The following is a 14,466-nucleotide window of genomic DNA, read 5'->3' as shown; positions in this document are numbered from 1 at the left end:
TTATATGAAAAACTTCTTTTCCCATATCTCCTTAAATATGCGTCCTAGAGCGAAAAGGACTTCAATTCGTGACCACCCCCAAAAAATCGAAAAATCCACCCAAAACCTAAAAAAATTTAAATTTTTATATGAAAAACTTCTTTTGCCCATATCTCCTTAAATATGCGTCCTAGAGCGAGGACTTCAATTCGTGACCACCCCCAAAAAAATGAAAAATCCACCCAAAACTTAAAAAAATTGAAATTTTTATATGAAAAACTTCTTTTGCCCATATCTCCTAAACTAAGCGTCCTACAGCGAAAAGGACTTTAATTCGTGACCACCCCCAAAAAATCGAAAAATCCACCCAAAACCTAAAAAAATTACATTTTTATATGAAAATCTTCTTTTGCCCATATCTCCTTAAATATGCGTCCTAGAGCGAAAAGGACTTCATTTCGTGACCACCCCCAAAAAATCGAAAAATCCACCCAAAACCTAAAAAAAATTAAATTTTTATATGAAAAACTTCTTTTGCCCATATTTCCTTAAATATGCGTCCTAGAGCGAAAAGGACTCCAATTCGTGACCACCCCCAAAAAAATGAAAAATCCACCCAAAACCTAAAAAAATTGAAATTTTTATATGAAAAACTTCTTTTGCCCATATCTCCTAAACTAAGCGTCCTACAGCGAAAAGGACTTTAATTCGTGACCACCCCCAAAAAATCGAAAAATCCACCCAAAACCTAAAAAAATTACATTTTTATATGAAAATCTTCTTTTGCCCATATCTCCTTAAATATGCGTCCTAGAGCGAAAAGGACTTCAATTCGTGACCACCCCCAAAATATCTAAAAATCCACCCAAAACCTAAAAAAATTGAAATTTTTTATATGAAAAACTTCTTTTGCCCATATCTCCTTAAATATGCGTCCTAGAGCGAAAAGGACTTCAATTCGTGACCACCCCCAAAAAAATGAAAAATCCACCCAAAACCTAAAAAAATTGAAATTTTTATATGAAAAACTTCTTTTGCCCATATCTCCTTAAATATGCGTCCTAGAGCGAAAAGGACTTCAATTCGTGACCGCCCCCAAAAAATCTAAAAATCCTTCCAAAACCTAAAAAAATTTAAATTTTTATATGAAAAACTTCTTTTGCCCATATCTCCTTAAATATGCGTCCTAGAGCGAAAAGGACTTCAATTCGTGACCACCCCCAAAATATCTAAAAATCCACCCAAAACCTAAAAAAATTGAAATTTTTTATATGAAAAACTTCTTTTGCCCATATCTCCTTAAATATGCGTCCTAGAGCGAAAAGGACTTCAATTCGTGACCACCCCCAAAAAATCGAAAAATCCACCCAAAACCTAAAAAAATTTAAATTTTTATATGAAAAACTTCTTTTGCCCATATCTCCTTAAATATGCGTCCTAGAGCGAAAAGGACTTTAATTCGTGACCACCCCCAAAAAATTGAAAAATCCACCCAAAACCTAAAAAAATTGAAATTTTTATATGAAAAACTTCTTTTGCCCATATCTCCTTAAATATGCGTCCTAGAGCGAAAAGGACTTCAATTCGTGACCACCCCCAAAAAATCGAAAAATCCACCCAAAACCTAAAAAAATTGAAATTTTTATATGAAAAACTTCTTTTGCCCATATCTCCTTAAATATGCGTCCTAGAGCGAAAAGGACTTCAATTCGTGACCACCCCCAAAAAAATGAAAAATCCACCCAAAACCTAAAAAAATTGAAATTTTTATATGAAAAACTTCTTTTGCCCATATCTCCTAAACTAAGCGTCCTAGAGCGAAAAGGACTTTAATTAGTGACCACCCCCAAAAAAATCGAAAAATCCACCCAAAACCTAAAAAAAATTAAATTTTTATATGAAAATCTTCTTTTGCCAATATCTCCTTAAATATGCGTCCTAGAGCGAAAAGGACTTTAATTCGTGACCACCCCCAAAAAATCGAAAAATCCACCCAAAACCTAAAAAAAATTAAATTTTTATATGGAAAACTTCTTTTGCCCATATCTCCTTAAATATGCGTCCTAGAGCGAAAATGACTTCAATTCGTGACCACCCCCAAAAAATCTAAAAATCCACCCAAAACCTAAAAAAATTGAAATTTTTTATATGAAAAACTTCTTTTGCCCATATCTCCTTAAATATGCGTCCTAGAGCGAAAAGGACTTCAATTCGTGACCACCCCCAAAAAATCGAAAAATCCACCCAAAACCTAAAAAAATTGAAATTTTTATATGAAAAACTTCTTTTGCCCATATCTCCTAAACTAAGCGTCCTAGAGCGAAAAGGACTTTAATTCGTGACCACCCCGACAAAATTGAAAAATCCACCCAAAACCTAAAAAAATTGAAATTTTTATATGAAAAACTTCTTTTGCCCATATCTCCTTAAATATGCGTCCTAGAGCGAAAAGGACTATAATTCGTGACCACCCCCAAAAAATGAAAAATCCACCCAAAACCTAAAAAAATTGAAATTTTTATATGAAAAACTTCTTTTGCCCATATCTCCTAAACTAAGCGTCCTAGAGCGAAAAGGACTTTAATTCGTGACCACCCCCAAAAAATTGGAAAATCCACCCAAACCTAAAAAAAATTGAAATTTTTATATGAAAAACTTCTTTTGCCCATATCTCCTTAAATATGCGTCCTAGAGCGAAAAGGACTTCAATTCGTGACCACCCCCAAAAAATCGAAAAATCCACCCAAAACCTAAAAAAATTGAAATTTTTATATGAAAAACTTCTTTTGCCCATATCTCCTTAAATATGCGTCCTAGAGCGAAAAGGACTTCAATTCGTGACCACCCCCAAAAAAATGAAAAATCCACCCAAAACCTAAAAAAATGGAAATTTTTATATGAAAAACTTCTTTTGCCCATATCTCCTAAACTAAGCGTCCTAGAGCGAAAAGGACTTTAATTCGTGACCACCCCCAAAAAATCGAAAAATCCACCCAAAACCTAAAAAAAATTAAATTTTTATATGAAAATCTTCTTTTGCCCATATCTCCTTAAATATGCGTCCTAGAGCGAAAAGGACTTCAATTCGTGACCACCCCCAAAAAATCGAAAAATCCACCCAAAACCTAAAAAAAATTAAATTTTTATATGAAAAACTTCTTTTGCCCATATCTCCTTAAATATGCGTCCTAGAGCGAAAAGGACTTCAATTCGTGACCACCCCCAAAAAATCTAAAAATCCACCCAAAAGCTAAAAAAATTGAAATTTTTTATATGAAAAACTTCTTTTGCCCATATCTCCTTAAATATGCGTCCTAGAGCGAAAAGGACTTCAATTCGTGACCACCCCCAAAAAATCGAAAAATCCACCCAAAACCTAAAAAAATTGAAATTTTTATATGAAAAATTTCTTTTGCCCATATCTCCTAAACTAAGCGTCCTAGAGCGAAAAGGACTTTAATTCGTGACCACCCCGACAAAATTGAAAAATCCACCCAAACCTAAAAAAAAAATTGAAATTTTTATATGAAAAACTTCTTTTGCCCATATCTCCTTAAATATGCGTCCTAGAGCGAAAAGGACTTCAATTCGTGACCACCCCCAAAAAAATGAAAAATCCACCCAAAAACCTAAAAAAATTGCAATTTTTATATGAAAAACTTCTTTTGCCCATATCTCCTAAACTAAGCGTCCTAGAGCGAAAAGGACTTTAATTCGTGACCACCCCGAAAAAATTGAAAAATCCACCCAAACCTAAAAAAAATTCAAATTTTTATATGAAAAACTTCTTTTGCCCATATCTCCTTAAATATGCGTCCTAGAGCGAAAAGGACTGCAATTCGTGACCACCCCCCAAAAATCGAAAAATCCACCAAAACCTAAAAAAAATTTAATTTTTATATGAAAAACTTCTTTTGCCCATATCTCCTTAAATATGCGTCCTAGAGCGAAAAGGACTTCAATTCGTGACCACCCCCAAAAAATGAAAAATCCACCCAAAACCTAAAAAAATTTAAATTTTTATATGAAAAACTTCTTTTGCCCCTATCTCCTAAACTAAGTGTCCTAGAGCGAAAAGGACTTTAATTCGTGACCACCCCGAAAAAAATGAAAAATCCACCCAAAACCTAAAAAAATTGAAATTTTTATATGAATAACTTCTTTTGCCCATATCTCCTAAACTAAGCGTCCTAGAGCGAAAAGGACTTTAATTTGTGACCACCCCGAAAAAATTGAAAAATCCACCCAAACCTAAAAAAAATTGAAATTTTTATATGAAAAACTTCTTTTGCCCATATCTCCTTAAATATGCGTCCTAGAGCGAAAAGGACTTCAATTCGTGACCACCCCCAAAAAATAGAAAAATCCACCCAAAACCTAAAAAAATTGAAATTTTTATATGAAAAACTTCTTTTGCCCATATCTCCTAAACTAAGCGTCCTAGAGCGAAAAGGACTTTAATTCGTGACCACCCCGAAAAAATTGAAAAATCCACCCAAACCTAAAAACAATTGAAATTTTTATATGAAAAACTTCTTTTGCCCATATCTCCTTAAATATGCGTCCTAGAGCGAAAAGGACTTCACCAAAAAATCTAAAAATCCACCCAAAACCTAAAAAAATTGAAATTTTTTATATGAAAAACTTCTTTTGCCCATATCTCCTTAAATATGCGTCCTAGAGCGAAAAGGACTTTAATTCGTGACCACCCCAAAAAAATGTAAAATCCACCCAAAACCTAAAAAAATTGAAATTTTTTATATGAAAATTTTCTTTTGCCCATATCTCCTTAAATATGCGTCCTAGAGCGAAAAGGACTTCAATTCGTGACCACCCCCAAAAATCGAAAAATCCACCCAAAACCTAAAAAACTTGAAATTTTTATATGAAAAACTTCTTTTGCCCATATCTCCTTAAATATGCGTCCTAGAGCGAAAAGGACTTTAATTCGTGACCACCCCCAAAAAAGTGAAAAATCCACCCAAAACCTAAAAAAATTGAAATTTTTATATGAAAAACTTCTTTTGCCCCTATCTCCTAAACTAAGCGTCCTAGAGCGAAAAGGACTTCAATTCGTGACCACCCCCAAAAAATCGAAAAATCCACCCAAAACCTAAAAAAAATTAAATTTTTATATGAAAAACTTCTTTTGCCCATATCTCCTTAAATATGCGTCCTAGAGCGAAAAGGACTTCAATTCGTGACCACCCCCAAAAAATCGAAAAATCCACCCAAAACCTAAAAAAAATGAATTTTTTATATGAAAAACTTCTTTTGCCCATATCTCCTTAAATATGCGTCCTAGAGCGAAAAGGACTTCAATTCGTGACCACCCCCAAAAAAATGAAAAATCCACCCAAAACCTAAAAAAATTGAAATTTTTATATGAAAAACTTCTTTTGCCCATATCTCCTAAACTAAGCGTCCTAGAGCGAAAAGGACTTTAATTCGTGACCACCCCGAAAAAATTGAAAAATCCATCCAAACCTAAAAAAAACTGAAATTTTTATATGAAAAACTTCTTTTGCCCATATCTCCTTAAATATGCGTCCTAGAGCAAAAAGGACTTCAATTCGTGACCACCCCCAAAAAAATGAAAAATCCACCCAAAACCTAAAAAAATTGAAATTTTTATATGAAAAGCTTCTATTGCCCATATCTGCTAAACTAAGCGTCCTAGAGCGAAAAGGACTTTAATTCGTGACCACCCCGAAAAAATTGAAAAATCCACCCAAACCTAAAAAAAATTGAAATTTTTATATGAAAAACTTCTTTTGCCCATATCTCCTAAACTAAGCGTCCTAGAGCGAAAAGGACTTTAATTCGTGACCACCCCGAAAAAATTGAAAAATCCACCCAAACCTAAAAAAAATTGAATTTTTTATATAAAAAACTTCTTTTGCGCATATCTTATAAACTAAGCGTCCTAGAGCGAAAAGGACTTTAATTCGTGACCACCCCGAAAAAATTGAAAAATCCACCCAAACCTAAAAAAAATTGAAATTTTTATATGAAAAACTTCTTTTGCTCATATCTCCTTAAATATGCATCCTAGAGCGATAAGGACTTTAATTCGTGACCACCCCGAAAAAATTGAAAAATCCGCCCAAACCTAAAAAAAATTGAAATTTTTATATGAAAAACTTTTTTTGCCCATATCTCCTAAACTAAGCGTCCTAGAGCGAAAAGGACTTTAATTCGTGACCACCCCGAAAAAATTGAAAAATCCACCCAAAACCTAAAAAAATTTAAATTTTTATATGAAAAACTTCTTTTGCTCATATCTCCTTAAATATGCGTCCTAGAGCGAAAATGACTTCAATTCGTGACCACCCCCAAAAAAAAATGAAAAATCCACCCAAAACCTAAAAAAATTGAAATTTTTATATGAAAAACTTCTTTTGCCCATATCTCCTAAACTAAGCGTCCTAGAGCTAAAAGGACTTTAATTCGTGACCACCCCGAAAAAATTGAAAAATCCACCCGAACCTAAAAAAAATTGAAATTTTTATATGAAAAACTTCTTTTGCCCATATCTCCTTAAATATGCGTCCTAGAGCGAAAATGACTTCAATTCGTGACCACCCCAAAAAAAAAAAACATGAAAAATCCACCCAAAACCTAAAAAAATTTAAATTTTTATATGAAAAACTTCTTTTGCCCATATCTCCTTAAATATGCGTCCTAGAGCGAAAAGGACTTCAATTTGTCACCACCACCAAAAAAATGAAAAATCCACCCAAAACCTAAAAAAATTGAAATTTTTATATGAAAAACTTCTTTTGCCCATATCTCCTGAACTAAGCGTCCTAGAGCGAAAGGACTTTAATTCGTGACCACCCCGAAAAAATTGAAATATCCACCCAAACCTAAAAAAAATGAAATTTTTATATGAAAAACTTCTTTTGCCCATATCTCCTTAAATATGCGTCCTAGAGCGAAAAGGACTTCAATTCGTGACCACCCCCAAAAAATCGAAAAATCCACCCAAAACCTAAAAAACTTGAAATTTTTATATGAAAAACTTCTTATGCCCATATCTCCTTAAATATGCGTCCTAGAGCGAAAAGGACTTTAAGTCGTGACCACCCCCAAAAAAATGAAAACTCCACCCAAAACCCAAAAAAAAATTGAAATTTTTATATGAAAAACTTCTTTTGCGCCTATCTCCTAAACTAAGCGTCCTAGAGCGAAAAGGACTTTAATTCGTGACCACCCCCAAAAAATGAAAAATCCACCCAAAATTTAAAAAAATTGAAATTTTTATATGAAAAACTTCTTTTGCCCATATCTCCTAAACTAAGCGTCCTAGAGCGAAAAGGACTTTAATTCGTGACCACCCCGAAAAAATTGAAAAATCCACCCAAACCTAAAAAAATTTAAATTTTTATATGAAAAACTTCTTTTGCCAATATCTCCTTAAATATGCGTCCTAGAGCGAAAAGGACTTCAATTCGTGACCACCCCCAAAAAATCGAAAAATCCACCCAAAACCTAAAAAAATTGAAATTTTTATATGAAAAACTTCTTTTGCCCATATCTCCTTAAATATGCGTCCTAGAGCGAAAAGGACTTCAATTCGTGACCACCCCCAAAAAAATGAAAAATCCACCCAAAACCTAAAAAAATTGAAATTTTTATATGAAAAACTTCTTTTGCCCATATCTCCTAAACTAAGCGTCCTAGAGCGAAAAGGACTTTAATTCGTGACCACCCCGAAAAAATTGAAAAATCCACCCAAACCTAAAAAAAATTGAATTTTTTATATGAAAAATTTCTTTTGCCCATATCTCCTAAACTAAGCGTCCTAGAGCGAAAAGGACTTTAATTCGTGACCACCCCGAAAAAATTGAAAAATCCACCCAAACCTAAAAAAAATTGAAATTTTTATATGAAAAACTTCTTTTGCCCATATCTCCTTAAATATGCATCCTAGAGCGATAAGGACTTTAATTCGTGACCACCCCGAAAAAATTGAAAAATCCGCCCAAACCTTAAAAAAATTGAAATTTTTATATGAAAAACTTTTTTTGCCCATATCTCCTTAAATATGCGTCCTAGAGCGAAAAGGACTTTAATTCGTGACCACCCCAAAAAATCGAAAAATCCACTCAAACCTAAAAAAAATTTAAATTTTTATATGAAAAACTTCTTTTGCCCCTATCTCCTAAACTAAGTGTCCTAGAGCGAAAAGGACTTTAATTCGTGACCACCCCGAAAAAAATGAAAAATCCACCCAAAACCTAAAAAAATTGAAATTTTTATATGAATAACTTCTTTTGCCCATATCTCCTAAACTAAGCGTCCTAGAGCGAAAAGGACTTTAATTTGTGACCACCCCGAAAAAATTGAAAAATCCACCCAAACCTAAAAAAAATTGAAATTTTTATATGAAAAACTTCTTTTGCCCATATCTCCTTAAATATGCGTCCTAGAGCGAAAAGGACTTCAATTCGTGACCACCCCCAAAAAATAGAAAAATCCACCCAAAACCTAAAAAAATTGAAATTTTTATATGAAAAACTTCTTTTGCCCATATCTCCTAAACTAAGCGTCCTAGAGCGAAAAGGACTTTAATTCGTGACCACCCCGAAAAAATTGAAAAATCCACCCAAACCTAAAAAAAATTGAAATTTTTATATGAAAAACTTCTTTTGCCCATATCTCCTTAAATATGCGTCCTAGAGCGAAAAGGACTTCACCAAAAAATCTAAAAATCCACCCAAAACCTAAAAAAATTGAAATTTTTTATATGAAAAACTTCTTTTGCCCATATCTCCTTAAATATGCGTCCTAGAGCGAAAAGGACTTTAATTCGTGACCACCCCAAAAAAATGTAAAATCCACCCAAAACCTAAAAAAATTGAAATTTTTTATATGAAAATTTTCTTTTGCCCATATCTCCTTAAATATGCGTCCTAGAGCGAAAAGGACTTCAATTCGTGACCACCCCCAAAAATCGAAAAATCCACCCAAAACCTAAAAAACTTGAAATTTTTATATGAAAAACTTCTTTTGCCCATATCTCCTTAAATATGCGTCCTAGAGCGAAAAGGACTTTAATTCGTGACCACCCCCAAAAAATCGAAAAATCCACCCAAAACCTAAAAAAATTTAAATTTTAATATGAAAAACTTCTTTTGCCCATATCTCCTTAAATATGCGTCCTAGAGCGAAAAGGACTTCAATTCGTGAACACCCCCAAAAAATCGAAAAATCCACCCAAAACCTAAAAAAATTGAAATTTTTATATGAAAAACTTCTTTTGCCCATATCTCCTTAAATATGCGTCCTAGAGCGAAAAGGACTTCAATTCGTGACCACCCCCAAAAAATCGAAAAATCCACCCAAAACCTAAAAAAAAATTAAATTTTTATATGACAAACTTCTTTTGCCCATATCTCCTTAAATATGCGTCCTAGAGCGAAAAGGACTTCAATTCGTGACCACCCCCAAAAAATCGAAAAATCCACCCAAAACCTAAAAAAAATTAAATTTTTATATGAAAAACTTCTTTGGCCCATATCTCCTTAAATATGCGTCCTAGAGCGAAAAGGACTTCAATTCGTGACCACCCCCAAAAAATCGAAAAATCCACCCAAAACCTAAAAAAATTGAAATTTTTATATGAAAAACTTCTTTTGCCCATATCTCCTTAAATATGCGTCCTAGAGCGAAAAGGACTTCAATTCGTGACCACCCCCAAAAAATCGAAAAATCCACCCAAAACCTAAAAAAAATTAAATTTTTATATGACAAACTTCTTTTGCCCATATCTCCTTAAATATGCGTCCTAGAGCGAAAAGGACTTCAATTCGTGACCACCCCCAAAAAATCGAAAAATCCACCCAAAACCTAAAAAAAATTAAATTTTTATATGAAAAACTTCTTTGGCCCATATCTCCTTAAATATGCGTCCTAGAGCGAAAAGGACTTCAATTCGTGACCACCCCCAAAAAATCGAAAAATCCACCCAAAACCTAAAAAAATTTAAATTTTAATATGAAAAACTTCTTTTGCCCATATCTCCTTAAATATGCGTCCTAGAGCGAAAAGGACTTCAATTCGTGACCACCCCCAAAAAATCTAAAAATCCACCCAAAACCTAAAAAAATTGAAATTTTTTATATGAAAAACTTCTTTTGCCCATATATCCTTAAATATGCGTCCTAGAGCGAAAAGGACTTCAATTCGTGACCACCCCCAAAAAATCGAAAAATCTACCCAAAACCTAAAAAAATTGAAATTTTTATATGAAAAACTTCTTTTGCCCATATCTCCTAAACTAAGCGTCCTAGAGCGAAAAGGACTTTAATTCGTGACCACCCCGACAAAATTGAAAAATCCACCCAAACCTAAAAAAAAATTTAAATTTTTATATGAAAAACTTCTTTTGCCCATATCTCCTTAAATATGCGTCCTAGAGCGAAAAGGACTTCAATTCGTGACCACCCCCAAAAAAATGAAAAATCCACCCAAAACCTAAAAAAAATTAAATTTTTATATGAAAAACTTCTTTTGCCCATATCTCCTTAAATATGCGTCCTAGAGCGAAAAGGACTTCAATTCGTGACCACCCCCAAAAAATCGAAAAATCCACCCAAAACCTAAAAAAATTGAAATTTTTATATGAAAAACTTCTTTTGCCCATATCTCCTTAAATATGCGTCCTAGAGCGAAAAGGACTTCAATTCGTGACCACCCCCAAAAAAATGAAAAATCCACCCAAAACCTAAAAAAATTGAAATTTTTATATGAAAAACTTCTTTTGCCCATATCTCCTAAACTAAGCGTCCTAGAGCGAAAAGGACTTTAATTCGTGACCACCCCGAAAAAATTGAAAAATCCACCCAAACCTAAAAAAAATTGAAATTTTTATATGAAAAACTTCTTTTGCCCATATCTCCTTAAATATGCGTCCTAGAGCGAAAAGGACTTCAATTCGTGACCACCCCCAAAAAATCGAAAAATCCACCCAAAACCTAAAAAAATTGAAATTTTTATATGAAAAACTTCTTTTGCCCATATCTCCTAACCTAAGCGTCCTAGAGCGAAAAGGACTTTAATTCGTGACCACCCCGACAAAATTGAAAAATCCACCCAAAACCTAAAAAAAATTGAAATTTTTGTATGAAAAACATATTTTGCCCATATCTCCTTAAATATGCGTCCTAGAGCGAAAAGGACTTCAATTCGTGACCACCCCCAAAAAATCGAAAAATCCACCCAAAACCTAAAAAAATTAAATTTTTATATGAAAAACTTCTTTGCCCATATCTCCTTAAATATGCGTCCTAGAGCGAAAAGGACTTCAATTCGTGACCACCCCCAAAAAATCGAAAAATCCACCCAAAACCTAAAAAAATTTAAATTTTAATATGAAAAACTTCTTTTGCCCATATCTCCTTAAATATGCGTCCTAGAGCGAAAAGGACTTCAATTCGTGACCACCCCGAAAAAATCGAAAAATCCACCCAAAACCTAAAAAAATTGAAATTTTTATATGAAAAACTTCTTTTGCCCATATCTCCTTAAATATGCGTCCTAGAGCGAAAAGGACTTCAATTCGTGACCACCCCCAAAAAATCGAAAAATCTACCCAAAACCTAAAAAAATTGAAATTTTTATATGAAAAACTTCTTTTGCCCATATCTCCTAAACTAAGCGTCCTAGAGCGAAAAGGACTTTAATTCGTGACCACCCCGACAAAATTGAAAAATCCACCCAAACCTAAAAAAAAAATTGAAATTTTTATATGAAAAACTTCTTTTGCCCATATCTCCTTAAATATGCGTCCTAGAGCGAAAAGGACTTCAATTCGTGACCACCCCCAAAAAAATGAAAAATCCACCCAAAACCTAAAAAAAATTAAATTTTTATATGAAAAACTTCTTTTGCCCATATCTCCTTAAATATGCGTCCTAGAGCGAAAAGGACTTCAATTCGTGACCACCCCCAAAAAATCGAAAAATCCACCCAAAACCTAAAAAAATTGAAATTTTTATATGAAAAACTTCTTTTGCCCATATCTCCTTAAATATGCGTCCTAGAGCGAAAAGGACTTCAATTCGTGACCACCCCCAAAAAAATGAAAAATCCACCCAAAACCTAAAAAAATTGAAATTTTTATATGAAAAACTTCTTTTGCCCATATCTCCTAAACTAAGCGTCCTAGAGCGAAAAGGACTTTAATTCGTGACCACCCCGAAAAAATTGAAAAATCCACCCAAACCTAAAAAAAATTGAAATTTTTATATGAAAAACTTCTTTTGCCCATATCTCCTTAAATATGCGTCCTAGAGCGAAAAGGACTTCAATTCGTGACCACCCCCAAAAAATCGAAAAATCCACCCAAAACCTAAAAAAATTGAAATTTTTATATGAAAAACTTCTTTTGCCCATATCTCCTAACCTAAGCGTCCTAGAGCGAAAAGGACTTTAATTCGTGACCACCCCGACAAAATTGAAAAATCCACCCAAAACCTAAAAAAAATTGAAATTTTTGTATGAAAAACATATTTTGCCCATATCTCCTTAAATATGCGTCCTAGAGCGAAAAGGACTTCAATTCGTGACCACCCCCAAAAAATCGAAAAATCCACCCAAAACCTAAAAAAATTGAAATTTTTATATGAAAAACTTCTTTTGCCCATATCTCCTTAAATATGCGTCCTAGAGCGAAAAGGACTTCAATTCGTGACCACCCCCAAAAAATCGAAAAATCCACCCAAAACCTAAAAAAATTTAAATTTTAATATGAAAAACTTCTTTTGCCCATATCTCCTTAAATATGCGTCCTAGAGCGAAAAGGACTTCAATTCGTGACCACCCCCAAAAAATCGAAAAATCCACCCAAAACCTAAAAAAATTTAAATTTTTATATGAAAAACTTCTTTTGCCCATATCTCCTTAAATATGCGTCCTAGAGCGAAAAGGACTTCAATTCGTGACCACCCCCAAAAAATCGAAAAATCCACCCAAAACCTAAAAAAATTAAATTTTTATATGAAAAACTTCTTTGCCCATATCTCCTTAAATATGCGTCCTAGAGCGAAAAGGACTTTAATTCGTGACCACCCCGAAAAAATTGAAAAATCCACCCAAACCTAAAAAAAATTGAAATTTTTATATGAAAAACTTCTTTTGCCCATATCTCCTTAAATATGCGTCCTAGAGCGAAAAGGACTTCAATTCGTGACCACCCCCAAAAAATCTAAAAATCCACCCAAAACCTAAAAAAATTGAAATTTTTTATATGAAAAACTTCTTTTGCCCATATCTCCTTAAATATGCGTCCTAGAGCGAAAAGGACTTCAATTCGTGACCACCCCGACAAAATTGAAAAATCCACCCAAACCTAAAAAAAAATTGAAATTTTTATATGAAAAACTTCTTTTGCCCATATCTCCTAAACTAAGCGTCCTAGAGCGAAAAGGACTTCAATTCGTGACCACCCCCAAAAAAATGAAAAATCCACCCAAAACCTAAAAAAATTTAAATTTTTATATGAAAAACTTCTTTTGCCCATATCTCCTAAACTAAGCGTCCTAGAGCGAAAAGGACTTTAATTCGTGACCACCCCGACAAAATTGAAAAATCCACCCAAAACCTAAAAAAATTGAAATTTTTATATGAAAAACTTCTTTTGCCCATATCTCCTTAAATATGCGTCCTAGAGCGAAAAGGACTTCAATTCGTGACCACCCCCAAAAAATCGAAAAATCCACCCAAAACCTAAAAAAAATTAAATTTTTATATGAAAAACTTCTTTTGCCCATATCTCCTTAAATATGCGTCCTAGAGCGAAAAGGACTTCAATTCGTGACCACCCCCAAAAAATCGAAAAATCCACCCAAAACCTAAAAAAAATTAAATTTTTATATGAAAAACTTCTTTGGCCCATATCTCCTTAAATATGCGTCCTAGAGAGAAAAGGACTTCAATTCGTGACCACCCCCAAAAAATCTAAAAATCCACCCAAAACCTAAAAAAATTGAAATTTTTTATATGAAAAACTTCTTTTGCCCATATCTCCTTAAATATGCGTCCTAGAGCGAAAAGGACTTCAATTCGTGACCACCCCCAAAAAATCGAAAAATCCACCCAAAACCTAAAAAAAATTAAATTTTTATATGAAAAACTTCTTTTGCCCATATCTCCTTAAATATGCGTCCTAGAGCGAAAAGGACTTCAATTCGTGGCCACCCCCAAAAAATCGAAAAATCCACCCAAAACCTAAAAAAAATTAAATTTTTATATGAAAAACTTCTTTTGCCCATATCTCCTTAAATATGCGTCCTAGAGCGAAAAGGACTTCAATTCGTGACCACCCCCAAAAAATCTAAAAATCCACCCAAAACCTAAAAAAATTGAAATTTTTTATATGAAAAACTTCTTTTGCCCATATCTCCTTAAATATGCGTCCTAGAGCGAAAAGGACTTCAATTCGTGACCACCCCCAAAAAATCGAAAAATCCACCCAAAACC

This window comes from Haematobia irritans, chromosome 2 (genome assembly GCF_050003625.1).
Source record: "Haematobia irritans isolate KBUSLIRL chromosome 2, ASM5000362v1, whole genome shotgun sequence".
NCBI lineage: Eukaryota > Metazoa > Arthropoda > Insecta > Diptera > Muscidae > Haematobia > Haematobia irritans.
The sequence above is the reverse complement of the archived record's forward strand: the minus strand, read 5'-3'. Positions refer to the sequence as shown.